This window comes from Diplotaxodon limnothrissa, linkage group LG16 (assembly GCF_057381915.1).
Source record: "Diplotaxodon limnothrissa isolate DT_005_m linkage group LG16, D_limnothrissa_male_GT1.1, whole genome shotgun sequence".
Lineage (NCBI taxonomy): Eukaryota > Metazoa > Chordata > Actinopteri > Cichliformes > Cichlidae > Diplotaxodon > Diplotaxodon limnothrissa.
The window spans coordinates 20,846,361-20,861,910 of NC_140611.1; the positions used below are offsets into that span (position 1 = coordinate 20,846,361).

A 15,550-nucleotide genomic window follows, 5' to 3' on the forward strand; every position below is an offset into this window, starting at 1 on the left:
TCCTGGTAAATGCAGTATTTGTGTGTTTAAAGATTAATGTTTTCTTTTTTCCGGTAAGTAGCTCTAAAACTACATAAATTGATTTTTTTTCACTGCTCGAGTCAGCAAACTCTTCTTCTTCTTTCCACTGGTGTTAATCATGTGACATAACTGTGACCTTAATGGACCCAGTGGTGAAACTGAAATATTTTATTGTCTGGTATTAAAACTTGATGGTATTAAAACTTGATCCTGTTTGGCTGCATTTTATTAAATGCTCTCAAATCATTAAAACAAAAAAAGAAGACATTTCTCACCATTTTATTCTGTTAAGTTGCAGACCGATGTACAAGACTGTGATCACAGAGTTAGCAGGACTTGGCTTACAGGCACGAGGAGTGTGGTGTGAAACCTTACTAAAACTAAGATTGTCTTCACATTGTCTGGCATCAGGTGAGGATTTAGCTCTGCAGTTTGTCTAAATCTTTCTGGTTTTGTTACTGAGTTTTGGATTTGAGGTTTTGTAGATGTGTCATTGTGAAGTTATTCTGTTTTCTTTTTCTGTGGACTTCTATAAAAGGGAATAAAAAGAAACGTTAACATCTAGACTTAAATTAAAACGAATGACTCACCCTATGAAGGTAATAAGCAATGGTTTGAAATCCATTACTTCTCCTACTGTTAGGGCCGAGAGGGCCAGGCTGTGGGTGTGGACTCAAATGCAGACAAAGAGGGAGGCAAAACGGGCGTGAACACAGTGCTTTATTTACAGTGCCTAGTGAACTTACAAAGCAGGAAACTGTGGATGCTCTGAACTGTGGAAGCTATGAACTGTGGAAGCTATGAACTGTGGAAGCTATGAACTGAGAACTGTGAGGCCAAACTATGAACATGAAACTCTGAGTGCTATGACTAGGTGCTAGATTTCATGGATGGATCCTGGGAATGGAAAAAGGGGCAGCGGCTTGGATGGAGGTACGCAGTCACTATAATGAGAGGAGACAAGTAGTCAGTGGCAGTCTAGTGAATCACAGCTGAAGGATTAGACTGTGGTGGTTAGGGCTTACGCGTTGTAGGTTAAAGTGTCATGCGAGGAGGGGGTGTCCAAGGGGTTCCGGGTGAGGAGTGTCCAGAGAGGATCCACAATATATTTGGAGTGAGGGACTTGGCAGGGAGGCAGGCAGGTGTAGTCCAATGATGGAAAGGAAGCAACCAGATGACAGAACCAGCGTCCAGGCGGAGATGTGGGTAGTTTAGCTTGGGAAATGCGACTGCCAGGTGGGTCCTATGACAAAGAAAACACGGTGAGGAGAAAAGCAGGAGTTAAGGGCTCTCACAAGGGCTTGGCAGCCTAGCACTAACGTGAGTTAGCAAAAGGTCTGGCAGAGGTCTGTTGTGAATGCTGGTCTTATATGCTGGTGACTTGATTGGAACCAGGTGTGGAAGCTGATTGGAGTCTCTGCCTGAAGGTGGAGCCCAGCGGAGTGGAAAAACCCTGTACTCACCCGGACCATGACACCTACCCTGTGAAAGGTTTTTCCAAAGTCATAGCAAGTTCATCTCCTTTGTTTTTGTACCTTAAAACCTTTCAGTACAAGGAAGTTTTGAATGTGAAATATAAAAACTAAATTTACTTATTTCTCGTTTTGCTTTCCCTGAATGTCGCTGGGACAGCAGCATGGTGCTTTTATAAATCTGGACGCTTTCAAAGAACAATAACTTTGTATACACCTAATATGTAGTATAATATGTAGGACTTCAGATATAAGGCTTTTTTAGGGCTTGCTTTTTTACACAACTCTCAGTCAACCGATTAAATTTTAACAATCACAAATATAATTGGTTAATTCCATCACAAATCTCAAAAAGCAGTTTTGTAAATGAAATGGGTAAAAAGTATGGAGAAGATTGCAACTGTGACATTTTGTTGGAAGAATTTTTCAGCAAATGAAGCAGAGCAAGAACAGCACGAAGTCAGTAACGGCAAATTTGTTTCAATGTGTTTACAACAATGTTTCTCCATTTGTCTGCTGGAACTTGTAGTTATTCATTCTGAATTATTTTTAACACCACAATAAGTCAGCCAACAATTAAGCTGAGGTTAAAAGAAGCATTGTAGCTTGTATTAAGTTGAATAGATGTTTGCAACATTATTAGAAGCTGAATACTTCTTATATATTCTGAATTTTCTGCCTCAGCATCCTCTGACAGCTGTGGGCGCAGATAATTGCCCATCTGGACTGAAGGCTCCACCAGCATGTTCCAGGGTCAGCTTGTAGATGAACGCATGAACAGGTCGAGGTACTCGGTACTTTTATAATCCTGAATGTCTTTTTTTTTTTTTGAATCCATGGATATGAATGTTTCTGTCTTGCTGTCACTATACTTTATATTTGCAGTAATTACAGCATTTTAAAAGCAAAACATTGTTAATTGAGTCCCACTCTGCCACAGCATTTTGGATGTGGCTGTTCCTTTGTTTTGATGTGTAACAACATTAATGGCACTTGAGAGCTGTGCTTGTGTTTCTACCAAGAGTGTAAACTGCTTTCATCAGAAGCTATATTAATGTAGTTACTGTAAATTCATTTGTTTATTTTTCCCCCACCTGGATATTAGTATGTCCCTTCATTAAGGGTAACAATGTTAATGTTACGTTTTAAGTTTACAATCTAATGCAAGGACAAGTTCTGACACATCAACCATTCATAACAACAGATGTATTACCAGTAAGTCACAGAAGCTCACGCAGACAGTTCAATACAGCACTCAGACACCCAGAACAAACATTCACACCAGACGTCTGTGAAGGTTCTCAGTCATCCAGGTCATCGTAGGAGCTTGGAAAGAAAAGCATCTGGTGGTTTCGGTTGAGCTCATTGTGAAACCTGGCCAGGTTTCACAATGAGCTCACCCCTCATTAATTAGCACCTTAATGTGGTGGAGTGGTTTGTGTGCCCCAGTGAATCTAGGAGCTATGATGTTGGGAGCAATTTGCCCCTGGTAAGATCCCCAGTTCAAATTGGTGATGGGTGAGGGGCCCCTCCTGGAGCCAGACTCAGAGAAGAGGTTGGTTGGGAGCACCTCTGCCCTCTAAACTCTTTTGTTGTTGTTGTTGTTGTTGTATGTTTTTCACAAAGGTTTCAAATCATCAAACAAATTTAAACAGTGGACAAAGATGACACAAATACACACAAAATGCAGTTTCTAAATTAACGTGTTTGTTATTAAGCTAAGCAATTAACTTAAACCAATAAATGTTTGTGCCACCCTTAGCAGGAACAACTGTAATCAAGTCTTGTAATCAAGCAGGTGAACACTTTTTCATACAACTGTAGATTTAGCACTGTCTGTGAAGCTTGGTTTAAGAAATAGGTGCTTAAAGTTTAAGAATATGTATAGCAACATCATGTCCTAGTACAGATCATTATGTCACCAGGTTCTGTCACTAGTTCGCTAACATAAGCTAATGGAAGTCTATTTGTCGCAACAAACCAGACAACTCAGTGATGTGATATTCTGTACTGGCACAATTTGGTGCCAATCAAAAACTTTAACTTTAAGCACTTATTTCTTCAATCCAGACTGACAGACAGTGTTAAATTTATGTCAGTTTTTGAGAGCAGGGCTCCATGATGTAAGATGTAGACTTTAGGCATGTAGTGTTTCATGTGCACTTTAAAACAGTGGTTCAAAAACTGTGGGTCATAATCTGCTGAAAGCCATTGCTGTAAAACCATGGATCACCAGGGTGGGTGCGGGGTTTGGGACTGAGGTGAAATGAAGGTGAACTGATATGTTTTTGTATGTTTGTTTGTTTGTTGATTAAATGTAAATTTCAAAAAAATAATTGAAAACCTGAATATGTGTAAATGCTGTGGTAATGTAACACAATTGTGTTACATTACTGATTTTTATCGAATCTGTTTTACTGTTTTCTGCAACATGTTTAAAAAAAGGATCCCTTAGTTTCATTTATTTACAGAAAGGTACCAGCATTATTTCGTTTGCAAATGTGATTTCAACACGTTCTCACTCCCAAAGTGTAACATTTTACACTAGGTGACAAATCGTCAACATATTAACACGTTCCTAAAGGACAACATCGGAAAAATGAGGAAACATGAGAACCGTTTGGACTCTTTCTACACGTTTGCTCTTTTTCTTAAAATCACTTGGGAAAACACTATTTCACGTCATTAAAGTGCTGTTTAACGTTAGGAACATGGTTATGGTTAGGGATAAGGTTAGGTTTAGGGCTGGAACGTCTATTACCGCGGGACTGTCACTCCACTGGATTCCATCCATGACCCGGCGCGTACCACGAGAATGCGGACGGTCACCTTTCGCGTTCCTCAGGAACGCTGCGGGACGTGACAAAACGTCGGGATGTTAAGCCTCGGGAGTGAGAAAGGGTGATTTAATCTCTTTGCTGCTTCTGCATTCTGACTTGTGGTTGTTGTACGTTTTGTAGAGCACCTCTGAAATAAATGTTTTTGAAAATGGTTTGGTCATAGCTTGTCCTCTTTTAACTATTCACCCTGAATAAGATCTGGAGGATGAGGGAAGATAATAGTAGGACCAGGAAAAGACAAAGCTGCTGAGACTGCTGTGCCAGTATATCACCCAAACAAAAGAACAGACATTACTCACAGATCTCAGTTAAAACTCAGTCACAGCATGCCACAGGAGCTCACTGTTCTCACAGCTGGCCCAGAACACTAAGCTACTAACCACTGAACTGTAAATCATAAAACAAAAGGCACCAAACTCATGGATAAGCCGGTGTTGTGTCTACAAGTAATGGAAGACTTAGCAAAGAACCCCTTTTAAATGATATCCTCACAAATGCATTCACATGACCAGTTAAGCATACTTACAGCCTTCTTCTGTTCCACACCCAACTCCAATTTAAAAACAACAAGCAAAATGTGTTTAGGACTTTATAAGTGTCACGAACAGACGGGTGAATGGGGATGATGAAATTGGTACTGTGAGATTATTACATTGTCTTATATTACATTATACCTCTAATCAAAGAGTTGCTGAATCATCGTATGACTATAGGCCACATTATACCTCTGATTTAAGCTTATGAACGCATTATAGTTTTAGGTTGCATTATACTCCTGAGTTAGAAGAAGGTGAAATTATTAGATTTATTTGACTGATTTGTATTACATTATACTGCTGATTTACTGTGAATGAGTTACACTGTTTTATGGTCCTTCATATTGCTGATTTATTCTGATCTATAAAGAGAATACTGTTTGCAGAGAATCATGGCCTTCTTTTTCTGATTGTAGAAAGAACAGAGCGCACTGTACGGGAGCTTCTCCCCCACATTAGCCAGGAGCAGAAAAACAGGGAGCCAAGGTTCTAGGTTTTATGACAAGGTGGGGGCCACCAGAGGCTATATGAGTTTGAGTAACGGTCCGACATTTTGTCTGTGCACATCTCCCATCCGGATGATTGTATTGCTCATTGTGTTTATATGGAATAATAAGAGTGTATTGATTAAAGTGATTGTTAATTGAGCATTTATAATATCAGTGTTGTTCTTCCTTCAGCCCAAAGATCAAAGAATTGGGGTAATTTAACAGTACAAGTAGGAAATAATATAACCATCTCTTTCAATAATTTTCCATTATTTTTTGCATTAAGTATTAAAGTCAATAAAACAATAAAATATATTGTTAGCCATGTGAGAGAAGCAGATATTACAAAGAGGAATAGACTGAATCAAAGCTTTGAGGATGGAATCTCATCTCATCAATACTGCCCTCTAGTGGACATGAGCGCAAAGAGCACAACAATCCTTTATTAAACCTCTGGGGTCCGTATGTGGTTAAAACGGTATATTAAGCTGTTTCTGATAACTTTTGATTTTACCTATATATTTCACCTTTAAAAACTGTTTACCTTGAGTTGGTATCATTTTTACAGCTTCATGTGTCTGCTTGCACATTTAAAAAAACAACAAAAAAAAACCAAAAACACACATTATAAAAAAAAAACCCCACATTATATTAATACACTAGAACTAAAATCACAACCCCCCCCACAAAAAGTAGAAAAAAAGTCGGGTTTTTTTTCTGTGAAAACCACAAACATGTTCAACAACTCATTTTCATAGTCTGAAACATAAGTTGTAAATTAGAAAAAAATATGTCCATATTTTTCAAGCAACAAAGTTATATACAGCTATTTACAGAAAAATGCTGGCAATGCCTCGGGTGTTTGTTTTTTTTGTTTTTTTTTATGTCTCTTAAATCATTTAAAATGTTTCTGTCCACCTTTTTGGACAGTGTCTGTGCTGCTGACAGTTGGAACAGGAAGGCACAAACAAGACACAAAAGATAACTGTTTGCGTTTCCTAGACTGCCCTGTGCACATTGAGGAGAATGGCAACCTCAACAGTGAAGTTTACTGGAAGCCCACACACATGGGCCAGTACCTCCTCTTTGACTCCTGTCACCCTCTGGAACACAAACTTGGAATAATTAGGACCTTACACATGTTCCCTCTAAGCCTAAAGGGGAAAAAGAAGGAACACACACATGTAAAGGAAGCACTTAAAACATGCGGTTATCCTTATTGGGCATTTATAAAGTCAACAAAGAGGCACAGAACAGAAGATCAGACACCAGCTAGGGAGGATAAGAAAGACAGAAGCAACAACATTGTCATCCCCTATGTAGCCGGTGTATCAGAAAAACTCAAGGGAGTTTTCTCCAAGCACGACATCCCGGTGCATTTCAGACCCAGCAACACACTCAAACAAAAACTGGTTCACCCGAAAGACAAAACTCCAAAACACAAACTAAACAATGTGGTGTATGCTGTACAGTGTAGCGAGGAATGTCCAGACCTCTACATTGGAGAGACCAAACAGCCACTTCACAAGCGCATGGCACAACACAGAAGAGCCACCTCCACAGGACAAGACTCAGCAGTCCATCTGCATCTTAAGGATAAAGGACACTCTTTAGAGGGTGCCAATGTTCACATTTTGGGCAGAGAGGACAGATGGTTTGAAAGAGGAGTGAAAGAAGCCATCTATGTCCACTGTGAGCAAATATCTTTGAACAGAGGCGGTGGCTTACGACACCGACTGTCTGCCATAATCCAGTTTTGAGATCCCTTCCCAGCAGCCTTAGCACCCACTCACACCCTGAGCCATCTGACCTCAGGAAATCACATGATAGGGTGGGGCTAGGTTTCACAATGAACTCACCCGAAACTCTGGATTGTGACTCACACCCGCTTTCACGCCTAGTGATTAGGTAGAGGATCATCAGGGGGTCATTTGTCTCTCTTTGGGGGGAAACTCCCACTTGGGTTAAATCTGGGACTCTCCACAATTTGACCCTTAGAAATGAAGAAGCTTCTCGGATGAGAGGTGAAACGTCTTCAAGCAATTTAAAGAAGTCCAGATGCTTTTCTTTCCAAGCTCCTTAGATTTGGAACAACACAACATACAACTTAGTTCACAGATTTGCGTTGTCCAGGGTTTATTTCTGCGATTTCACACAACCCAGGATTCAAATCATGAATTTACAACATTATGAATGAAATGTGCTCTATTTTATTTCCTTAGGGATTATTAAAGTATTCTGATTGTTTCAGGATGACCTGCCATTATCCAATGACACATCTGCTTACCTGTATCTTTTGCTCGTTTCTCCTCCTCTTCTTTTCTATTTTTTCTAAACTGAGCACCTGATGGCTTTGAACTTTTCTTGTCTATCTTCCATTGGTTTTAATTTTGCACTCCAGTATGAACACAAATCCCCCAACCCAAGGATCACCACAACATAACCTAACAGACCTACACCTTAGTTCACAGATTCACTTTGTCTATTATTTTATTTCTGGGATTTCACACAACCCAGGATTCAAATCATGAATACATGATGGTCTTGGATTTACCTCATTATGAATGAAATGTGCTCTATTTGACCGCGGTAAAGTGAGCCGTCATTTGTGAGCCGCGGTCAAGCCAGCCGCCTCCTATCCGCCGCATAGATTTCCTTGCGCTTTTACACCAGTCTTTACGGTAGCGCCTTTTCGCTTTATATCCTGATTGAAAGCCTAGACTCGCGCACACGCGCGCGCGCGCACAAATTACAATGGAACAGCCCAATACAGCCATCGTGACAGTCTGGTTGCATATTCAAAAATTCATTAAAAATCATTCTTAAAAGTTGATGCCAAGCTTTCAACACAATCCTCTTCTGGGACAGGTTCTACCCAGATTTACTGTAATATTACTCAGAATTCACAGTAAACTCATATTCAGTGCAATACAGTCAAAACACTACAATTATGTTTATTTCAAAAATTCATTAAAAGTCATCCTGAGTAGTTGATGTCCAACTTTCAACACATCCCTCCTCTGGGACACCTACTGTACCTGTGTGCCAAGTTTCATCCAGATTTACTGTAGAATTCCTCAGAAATTAAAGGAAACTTATATTCAATTCAATACAGTCAATACAATAGAATTATGTCAATTTTCAAAAATTCATTAAAAATCATCCTGAGTAGTTGATGTCCAACTTTCAACACATCCCTCCTCTGGGACACCTACTGTACCTGTGTGCCAGGTTTCATCCAGATTGATTGTAAAATTCCTCAGAAATTACAGGAAACTTGTATTCAATCTAATACAGTCAATACAATAGAATTATGTCAATTTTCAAAAATTCATTAAAAATCATCCTGAGTAGTTGAGGTACAACTTTCAACACATCCCTCCTCTGGGCGTCCTGTGTGCCAAGTTACATCTCAATTCACTGTAATCTTTATCAAAAATTGAAAGAACAATTATATGTCAATGCTGGATGTGTGTCCTTTCAAAGTGACACTAAATAACAGAACTCAGGCACATCAGGGAATAATCCAAAAGGCGGATTTATTAAACAAAAACAACATACAAAATATCTCTAACCCATACTACATAACCTAAAAAGAAACAAAGGGACACTTAGAAGCACAAGAAAACAATACTGAAAGGGCAAGAGACACAGCCCAAACATAATCCACAACTAAAATGCCAAAAGAACAAGTCATCCCACATAGCAGACGGGTCTTTCCTGGATCTGGTGTCAAGCCGGCACTGCTGGCTGACTTCTGGCATGGTAAGATGGCACTGTTTATGTGATGGCATGCCACATTTGGCCTGATTGGGTGAATGTGACATGTTGTATAGAGCACTTTGAGTAATATGGGTGAGTAAAAAAGTGCTGTATAAGAATCAGTCCATTCACTGTCTGAACAGAGTTTCGTCATGTTACTTTTGCACTATTATGTTCCAGCACATGTTGTTATTACATGGCTTACATGGCTAAGGTACACATTAGGCTGACATCTGGGGCCAGAGCTGAAACTGTTCTGGGCCAGCACAGGGCCAGCAGTGTGTCTGCAACTGGCCTTGTGCTGGCTCATGTGTGGGCCACCTCTGGTAAACCAGATCTGGGCCACCATAGGGCCGTCATTCTTTGCGGTACGCAGGCCATGTGTAAGCACATTGTGTAGGACAGATCCAGGCCATACCAATTTTGCTATGTGGGAGGAATTATGTAAAAATAGAAACATCATAAAAATGAAAATGAACATAAAGTAAAATGTACTGAAAAGAACATCAGTATGGCCATCATTATTTGCTTGGAAAGTCTAAAGTTCCATGGCTTTGAACAGCCAGAGAACGCAATGCCCAGCTTAGAATGACTAAAAGTAACTTCTTTTAACATTCTGTCATTCTGCTTCTATATCAAAAATCCACTAAAAATAGTCATTTGAAAAAAAATATTCGCCACTTTTCATCAGTTTGGGTTCCTCTGTTTATAGCAATTTTTAGAAAAGAACCCAATACCTTTGTCACTATACAGTTGTACAGTGAGATACAGAGCATCTCCTACTCATTGCAAACATGCTGGGAGGGTGGCTCTATCCGCCTTAGTGCAGCTGCTGTACCAAACTGTGATGCAGTAAGTTAGTAGGCTCTCAATGGGCGAGTGGTGGAAGGGTGAGCTGTAGTCCACAAAGAGCATTCTGGCGTAGCTCTGCCGCTGTTCTAGGTGACTCAGCACCGAGTGGAGGGTGATGGCATCTTCTGTGAATCTGTTTGCACGGTATGCAAACTGGTGGGGGTCGAATTCTGGGGGGAGGTAATCCTTGGTGTGCTGAAGGACTAGTCTCTCAAAGCATTTCATGATTACCGGTGTGAGGGCCACAGGGCAATAATAGTTCAGGCTGGTGATGGGAGACTTCTTTGGTACTGGGATGATTGTGGCTGATTTTAGACAGGATGGGATGGCTGCTTCATCCAGTGAGAGGTTGAAGATTCTGGTGGAGATGAGGGTGAGCTGGTGGGCACCGGCCGCCTTCCTGGGGTTCACTGCTAGGAACACACATCTGACATCGTGCTCCGTTACAGTGAATGGAGCGGTGCAGGAACCAGGTGAGGATGAGGATGGGAGCAGGGCTGAGGCAGATGAATGCTGCTGTTGTGGTGTTTCAAAGCGGGCGAAGAAGCTGTTTATTTCCTCTGCTAGCTGCACACTCAGGTTTTCTGTTTTCACAGTTCTGCCTCTGTGGTTTATGATGTCTATTATTCCATGCCATGTGTTGTTGCTGGACAGGTGGGACCCCTTTTCAGGTCAGCTCGAGCAGACCTGTACAGAGCTCTGTCAACAGACCTACAGGGAGTGCAGAATTATTAGGCAAGTTGTATTTTTGAGGAATAATTTTATTATTGAACAACAACCATGTTCTCAATGAACCCAAAAAACTCATTAATATCAAAGCTGAATGTTTTTGGAAGTAGTTTTTAGTTTGTTTTTAGTTTTAGCTATTTTAGGGGGATATCTGTGTGTGCAGGTGACTATTACTGTGCATAATTATTAGGCAACTTAACAAAAAACAAATATATACCCATTTCAATTATTGATTTTTACCAGTGAAACCAATATAACATCTCCACATTCACAAATATACATTTCTGACATTCAAAAACAAAACAAAAACAAATCAGCGACCAATATAGCCACCTTTCTTTGCAAGGACACTCAAAAGCCTGCCATCCATGGATTCTGTCAGTGTTTTGATCTGTTCACCATCAACATTGCATGCAGCAGCAACCACAGCCTCCCAGACACTGTTCAGAGAGGTGTACTGTTTTCCCTCCTTGTAAATCTCACATTTGATGATGGACCACAGGTTCTCAATGGGGTTCAGATCAGGTGAACAAGGAGGCCATGTCATTAGTTTTTCTTCTTTTATACCCTTTCTTGCCAGCCACGCTGTGGAGTACTTGGACGCGTGTGATGGAGCATTGTCCTGCATGAAAATCATGTTTTTCTTGAAGGATGCAGACTTCTTCCTGTACCACTGCTTGAAGAAGGTGTCTTCCAGAAACTGGCAGTAGGACTGGGAGTTGAGCTTGACTCCATCCTCAACCCGAAAAGGCCCCACAAGCTCATCTTTGATGATACCAGCCCAAACCAGTACTCCACCTCCACCTTGCTGGCGTCTGAGTCAGACTGGAGCTCTCTGCCCTTTACCAATCCAGCCACGGGCCCATCCATCTGGCCCATCAAGACTCACTCTCATTTCATCAGTCCATAAAACCTTAGAAAAACCAGTCTTGAGATATTTCTTGGCCCAGTCTTGACGTTTCAGCTTGTGTGTCTTGTTCAGTGGTGGTCGTCTTTCAGCCTTTCTTGAACTGAACATAAGTTCCCTGCAATTTCTGAAGAATATTACAGTAAATCTGGCTGAAACTTGGCCCAGACGTACAGCAGGTTTCCCGGAGGAGGGATGTGTTGAAAGTTGGACTTCAAATACTAAGGATGATTTTTAATGAATTTCTGAAATTTCCATAATTGTAGTGTATTGGCTGTATTAGATTGAATATAAATGTCCTTTAATTTCTGAGGAATTCTACAGTAAATCTGGATGAAACTTGGCACACAGGTACAGTAGGTGTCCCAGAGGAGGGATGTGTTGAAAGTTGGACATCAACTACTCAGGATGATTTTTAATGAATTTCTGAAAATTGACATAATTCTATTGTATTGGCTGATTGCGTTGAATATAAGTTTCCTTTAATTTCTGAGGAATTCTACAGTAAATCTGGCTGAAACTTGGCACACAGGTACAGTAGGTGTCCCAGAGGAGGGATGTGTTGAAAGTTGGACATCAACTACTTAGGATGATTTTTAATGAATTTCTGACATTTCCATAATTGTATTGACTGTATCGGGCTGTTTCATTGTAATTTGTGTGCGCGCATGTGCGTGCGACTGTTCGCGCGCGCGCACGTGTGCGCGGGTATAGGCTTTCAATCGGCACATAAAGCGAAAAGGCGCTACCGTAAAGACTGGTGTAAAAGCGCAAGGAAATTTATGCGGCGGATAAGAGGCGGCTGGCTTGACCGCGGCTCACAAATGACGGCTCACTTTACCGCGGTAGAGACTGCGGTCAAGTGAGCCCTCACTTACGAAGTCACAGTCAAGCTAGCCGCTCCGCCAGCCGCACCGAAAATGTGGTTGCACTACTCTTACGTATATTACAGTATGGGTGAAGACTGGCTTAGAAACGCAGTGTTTTGTGTCCTGACACTATTTTACTTCACAATCCACTCCCAGTTTTAGTGTATCTCCACTTTCCCCCCTGTGATCCACAGCCCAAATTACTGTATGATTCAGAGAAAATTAACAATAAAATTTACCCAATTTACTCAACTGTACTTTTAATGTCCTCATCTTTGAGCTCAGATTACAGGAAAACTATAAGAGGTGACACAGATATTTCACTGGATTATGACTCTAGGCTGTCGCCACTCTTCACCCTGTGATCCACAGCCAAAATTACTGTACGGTTTTCCAGAAAATTGATAGTAAACTTTGCACAATTTACTGTACTATACTCTATATATTCTCATCTTTGAGCTCAGATTACAGGAAAACTGTAAGAGGTGACACAGATATTTCACTGGATTATGACTATGGGTGACCCCCACTCTTCACCCTGTCATCCACAGCCAAAATTACTGTACGGTTTTTGAGAAAATTGATAGTAAAATCTTCCCATTTTGCTTTACTGTACTCTACATATTGACATCTTTGAGCTCAGATTACAGGAAAACTATAAGAGGTGACACAGATATCTCACTGGATTATGACTCTGGGTGACCCCCACTCTGCACCCTGTGATCCACAGCAACAATTACTGTATGGATTTCTGATAAAATTAAATCCTATTCCATTACCAAACAAAATGAGTTCATTGAAGTATTTGCTTAACTACAAGAAATTTCTTTCCACACACAATTTAAATTTTTCAAAATGTCATTCACACACCACCTCAAGTAGCAACTTTAGTTTTAGACATTATTTATTCAGTGTTTAATCACAACAATAGTCACCTTAAGGCACTTACATAATAAGTTAAACGTTACAATAATACATACAGAGAAAAACCCAACAATCATATGACCCCCTATGAGCAACAGTGGGAAGGAAAAACTCCCTTTTAACAGGAAGAAACCACCGGCAGAACCAGGCTCAGGGAGGGGCGGCCATCTGCCTCAACCGGTCAGGGTGAGAAATTACATTTCTCAGATTACTGATTTCTCATATTACTACTACACAGTTTAGATATATTGTTATTCATTATCTGTCATCACACAAATCAACCCAAAAAATCAAAAAGGAAATACTTGAAGTACGAGCACAAAGCAAGAATGTTATACACATTGTGTTTTACACATGTGTTCCTCAAAACACCAATAACAACTATAAGCAGATTATTCAAGTAGCTTTCACTGCATGTGGAATTAGGTTACACAAAGCACACACTTCCACTCTGTCTTCTGAGCACTGCTGAGCTGTTCATTTGTCATGTCCAGGCATTCAGAATGGAACCAGCGGTTGCAGTTATCACACTGGATCTGTAAACAAAAACATATGAACTTTCATAAACACATTACGTAAATAATTCTATGTTTTAATCAATGACAATCTTTAAGACACAGAGTCAAATACTTTGTTGTAGATAACATAAAACAATTTTTAAAAATACTATACCCAGTCAGTGATGGAGGGTCCTGGATTAGATGGTTTTACCGTTGCACACATGGCACAGTTGTTGTCACTGTCAAATACTAAAACATAACATATATATATATATATATATATATATATATATATATATATATATATACATATGTTAGTGTTCATCAGTTTGACACAAATAAATATGTCCATTTGAAGAAGATATTACACACCGGAGGCCTCAAGTATTGTCTGTGCAAATGTCCTTCGTGCCTGGGCCATCTCTTTTTTTGTCGTCAAAAATGTCATTTCTGGTTTATTTGGGAATGCTTCCATTACTACTTTGACCATCTGAAATAAAAAAAAACCAAAAACAATTAATTGAAAACATCTGCAAATGTTACACTTCCTGTTTACACAATTTAACCTTTTAAGGTTATTTTAACTTCCACCACCCCATCTTCTTATCTAATTTCACAGAAAAATATTATTGCGTTACTGTGGTACCATACCATGATGACCATTACTCCTCAGCTAGAACCATCCCGTTGAAATGGATGTGTCAGTACTCCTCCTCGAAGTCTCACATTCACCCAGTCTGTTTTGTTGTAGCATGTCCTCCTCATTTTGAAGTATTCACTTTGTGAACATAACATACATCACATTTATATACAAATGAAAGATAAAAGTCACACAGAAAAAGACACATATAGTACATATCACTGTTTTTAATGGTGTGTCAGAAAGCCCTGTGCTCTACATTATGTTAGATGAAGTATCAAACTTATTAACATGTTCTTTTAAATCTACAAATGTTAACTGTCTCAAATGTATCACTGCTTAAACACTGTCAGTGGTTTTTTTATTATTTAAAATTACATATGTGTGTAATTTTGAATTATTTTTTTAAATTCTTTAAAGAACTGATAACCACAGATTTTATTAAACTTTAATCTACAACCATACGTTCACCTTTAGAAAAAGACCTCCTAAGTCCTCCTGTCACTTCTCTAATACTTCATGTTATTATATACATGTAATAACGCATAATTACCAGAATCTTTTGGCTGCACGGTCAGACTCTTCCTGCTCCAAAGAGTTTCTTGAAGGATCGACCAAATACAGACAGCTGTCATCTGCATTTATGTACTGCGATAGATATATAAATTTTAAAAGTACATAAATTTTCAATAATGTGTTATTGAAACAAACTGTTTTCACAGAAATGCTGCTCATACTAACCAGAAACTTCCAGTGTATATTTCCAATGTTCACAAAGGATAAAACGGCTCTGTAGTTGTCAAAGTTCACCTGTGACATATTAGGAATTAATTACAAATTTGCAACAATACCTTTTCCATTTCGAGATATTAATGAACTTTTAAAAAATTAATTCTAGAATATATAAAAAATTTTTTTTACCTTGGACAAGCTTTGTCTCCTGATTAGTTCTCTCTCTCCATAGAGGATCACACCGCTCGTGTAGTGGTTCATAATGTAGATATTATTCC

The 15,550-nt window shown here is 39.6% G+C and overlaps 1 pseudogene; it reads left to right on the plus strand.

Annotated features, from left to right (window-relative positions):
* Positions 1–911: 911 nt before the first annotated feature.
* On the plus strand, positions 912–7,269 carry LOC146616105 (uncharacterized; annotated as a pseudogene).
* Positions 7,270–15,550: the final 8,281 nt, after the last annotated feature.